The 4,907-nt window shown below is 29.3% G+C and overlaps 1 pseudogene; it reads right to left on the bottom strand.

Annotated features, from left to right (window-relative positions):
- LOC107645285 lies at positions 539-4,603 on the bottom strand (annotated as a pseudogene).

Raw genomic sequence — 4,907 nt, 5'->3', positions numbered from 1 at the left:
AAAGTATATATAATAATTAGATATGTGTGAAGGATAATAAAAACGAATTAATCCTCTAGAGTTCATGCGGTTACATATGGTCGGCCATTTCTAAAGCACACACTTATAATTTCTAGCATTTTCTTTTTCTTACTTGCATCACATTTCCAACACTCTATACTGCTTTGGTTATATGTGCTAGATTTTGCCCCATTATGGAATCCAGGCAGTGATCATGAATAATTAAACTAAAAGTTATATTATGTACTTATTATAATATAATTATAAGAAAATGATCATATGTATATTATAAAACAATAAACAATTTATTTCCTTAATCAAACCGTAAAGTAACATTTTTTATAAAAAAGCCATATGGGATTTTCAGGCTCGATGGCCCCACTTCAAGTGACATGCTCCATTACAACAATAATCATCCCCATAAAATATACTTCTAAATGATAACCTACTAACAAAACATTATAATATTTAAATTAACCAAAAAAAGGAAAATAAAATAAAACAAAAACCAAAATGGAGAAGAAAGATGAAAAAAAAAAAAAAAAAAAAAAAAAAAAAAACACAAAACACACACAAACTTCTTGACATAATTAAGGTGCTAGCTAGTAGCATCTTCTTCTTCTTCTTAGGTTCCAAGAAAATGATGTGGTTTAATTGATGAAGAGATTAGGGTTTTGTTGATGAAGTTAATTAAACATGATTGTCAGTTGATGAAGGGAGGATTAGTGGCTGAGTGAGTGATGATGCTTTGGCATGACTTGAAGCCCTAATAATGCCATGATCTCCATTAATATTATTTGATGCAATTGCAAGTTGTGCAATCCTCTTCTCTTCACTTTTACCCCACAAAACTAGGTAGAGTCCAACCACAATTAGCACTGCCCCAATGATCCTATATATATCAAAATTATTCACAATCTTAATTAGATGATATCATCATTTAAATATTTAAAGATCAAAATGGAAATGAAGACGAAGAGAGAAATGTATCTATAAATAATTGGAAAAATTTTAAGTGTACCGAAAATATCAGTGTTCTAATTGTTTTAACCGTTGATTTTAATTAATATATATTATATATATTTTTTATAATTCAGATCAACAGTTAAAATAACTGGATCACTGGTGTTCCCGATATACTTGAAATTTTTCTTAAATAATTAAATGTTTACTGATTCTATTGGTCCCTATAGTTTTATTAAATTTGTAATTAGATTTTTATTTTTTTTTTCAATTAGGTTCTTACACTACTTTTTATTTGATAATTAGGTCTTTTCTAATATAATAAACATTAGAATTAATTGAATATTTTTTCAGAAATTGAAGTTATTCATAATTAAAAACCTAATTAGATCTTTGGTCGCATGTATTTTAAAAAAAAAAATATTCTGTTAATTTTAATGTTTTTAACATGAAAATAACCTAATTACAAAATTAAAAGTAGTGTAGAAATCTAACTAAAAAATATAGAAACCTAATTAAAAATTTAGTAAAATTACAGAGACTAAAAGAGTAACTAAAGCATAATAAAATTAAAAGAGAGTAATTAATTAAAGAGTTGAGAATTACCCTCCCAAGTAAAACTCTTCTCCAAGAGCAAAGGAAGCCATGATTGCAACAACAAAAGTCTGAACAGGTTGATACACAGCAACGAACACAGGGCCCCCTCTATCAATGCACCATATTTGTACAGCGAATGCAATTCCTGATGCCACCACTCCCTGTTATATAAATTAATTAAGCTATTAATAATTTTAATTATTTATTTATTTATTTTTATCTAACTGTTTACATTTTTGGAATAAATTATTTCATGGCAAGAAGAACCAAAAACTGAAAAGATTATAGAAATTAACTAAAATCAACAAATAGATATTTTATAAAAATTAAAATTTAATGACAAAAATTAAAAGTTCCAATGTTATTAATAGAGTGAATAGTGTAAATACATTGTACACAGAATTATCAATCATACATATACGTAACTAATTTTTAAATTTATTATTTAAAAATTATGGTCGAAACTATTTCATTTTATAAATTTAATTTTGATACATTTGTAGTGTAAAATAATTTTATACGTACATTTAATTACAGTACTTTTTATATTAATAGCGTGAAGAAAGACGAATATTATGTAAAACGTTATACAGTGCATCAAAAATAATTAAAAGGGTAAAGTATACTTTTTGTCCCTAAAGTTTGACAAAAGTTTCAAAAATAACCCTAAGTTTTATTTTGTTTCAATTTTATCCCAAAAATTTTCGATTTGCATCAAATATACCCCTGACGGCTAATTTTTTAAAAAGTTTAAGACCAATTCAATAACAATTTCATAAGAACAACCCTCAATACAAGCAAATCAAGCATAATTTCTATGCATCATTGTTAAATTAATCTTAAATTTTTTGAAAATTTAGCCGTCGAGGGTATACTTGATGCAAATCGAAAACTTTTGGGACAAAATTGAAACAAAATAAAATTTAGGAGTATTTTTGAAACATTTGCCAAATTTTAGGGACAAAAAATATACTTTACCCTAATTAAAAAAAATATTATATTATACCGCATATAGAATAGTGAAGGCTTCAGCACCAGAATGGAAAAGCCAAGCTTGATAATCTCTTTCAAAAATGAGAGCAATGAGAATGAATTGCAATAATCCAAAGAAGCAAGTGTATGAAGTGACAGAGAGCCTTGCAGGGTATTTCTTAAGAACAGGTGCTTGCAACACAAGCCAACCAGACCATGACAAACAATGTCCAATTAGGTAAATGCACCCTAGGGTCCAGTTTTTGCCCTCATCAACTGGATCCATTAATGTTGATCTTGTTGTTAATAATAATGTTGTTGATGGTTTTGGAGAGTATATTGTTGGACCCTTGTAGAGTGTGATCACTGTTGCACCAATTACACATAGGATTGTTCCAACTACTTTCGATATTCCATCTTTTCTGTTTAGTCTCACTTGTTCAATCCTGAAATTATAACGAAAATAATTTGGTAACCAAAATAAATTAGTCAAAAACAGTCATAATTTACCTTAATGAATGTTAAATAAGACAAGTTCTTGCTGATTTTTTTTTGTCTTTCTAACATTAGGGGTGAGAACAGGTCAGTTTGGTTCGGGTTTATAGTAAAATTAGAACCGAATCGATCAAAATATAATTAGTTTGGTTTGATTTGGATTTACATTTTTTTGTATATATATCCGAACTAAACCAAACCGATTAAGAACGGATTGGTTCGGTTCGGGTAATTGGGTACCCGATGACTTTGAAATTCATTAAAAAAAAATCAAATTTTTATCTTAAAAATTTAATAAGTATAATAAATATGTAACATCAATAGAAATAATCCAAACATGTTAAACACCAAATACATTAAAAACTAAACTCATTAAAATCCAAACATATTAATAATGAATAATCATTGTCTAATGGAAAATCCATATATATTTTTATTGTTTTTATTTAATTAATATATGATCGAGTTCGTGGGTTGGTTCGGGTTCCACACCCTCAAAACCGATACCGGAACCAATCACTAACAAAAGTCATAAGTTTGGTTCGAGTTGGACCCGATTACCCGTTGATTTCAGAACCAATTTAATTGGTTCGGTTCGGATTCGGACGGAATCGGGTACCCGCTACTCGTGCTCACCCCTATCTAACATAACCGAATTATAGTATCATCATTATTGTTAATTAATACCAAAAATTAATAATTGAATGATTAATTAAGTGTTTAATTAGCTTAATTGCCTGAGTATGGCAGCCATGAGAAATGTAATGGCTGGAACAGAGTTCTGTATTGCTGAAGCGAAGGTAGGTGATGTGTTCTCCAACCCAAGCAAATAGAAACCTTGATTTGCGTCATCGCTGGCCTCTCCTTCCTGAACAAAAGAAAAAAACAATTTAGCCACTCTATATATTTTTTATTAATGTGTACAAAAATATACAACAAATAAATGTATCTTTTCATAAAAATGTCTCGAACGACAAATTTTAATTAATTAATAATAAACATTATTAAATTTAAAATGTTCTAATTAAATATTACTATTATATTTTTGCATTAGCGACGGATTTTTTGATAATTATATCCGTCTATAATTAGCGACAGATGTAAGTAAATAAATCTGTCGCTAATGCGAAGGATTCTAGTAGTGTATACTTATAGGAATAATAGTAAAAACTTTGTTAAAGGAATAATAATTAATAATAATAATACTAACTTTTCCAAGAAGTATGCAAAGGGAAGAAGGAGAAGCAAAGCAATGATGTTTCTATAAACTGGAAAAACAAGCTTGCTAACTCCCATGTTAAGGGCAGCCCTTGAAACAACATGGAAGCCAGCATATCCAAATTGAAGTGCCAACATTGCTCCATGCAGCTGAAACTTTTCTGGCACTGAGCACCACATTCTCTTAGAAGATCCTGAATCACCCATAATTATGAATATACCCTTCTTAATTATATTGACCAAATATAATTGATTGGAAGAAGACGGGTCTAATAGCTCTATATATATAGCCTCTAATTTTTTATTTTTTATTTTTTTTGGTTTAGCAAAAGAAATTAAGGGTAGGCAGTGGTGAAGAGAATGTGGAAGAAGTGGGAGATATAAATATAGTGAGGAGTGTGAAGAAGGGGGAAAGGTGTGTGTGTTGAATAGAAGGAATGAAATTAGGGTATGGCCCACAAAAACCCTAAAAAAATTGTGGCAACTGTTGGAGTGTGTTGGTAGCTTTAGAAATGTTTTTTAGTTGTCTCCCACATTCTTTGCCAATCCAACCCTTTGGCTGACAAGACAACCCTAACCGCACTTGGGTTAAATATTTTTGCAAAATATATATTATATGGAAACATTTTAAGTGTACTGGGAGTACCGGTACACCAGTTGTT

This window comes from Arachis ipaensis, chromosome B06, assembly GCF_000816755.2.
Source record: "Arachis ipaensis cultivar K30076 chromosome B06, Araip1.1, whole genome shotgun sequence".
In the NCBI taxonomy this organism is placed as follows: domain Eukaryota; kingdom Viridiplantae; phylum Streptophyta; class Magnoliopsida; order Fabales; family Fabaceae; genus Arachis; species Arachis ipaensis.
The sequence above is the reverse complement of the archived record's forward strand: the minus strand, read 5'-3'. Positions and strand labels throughout refer to the sequence as shown.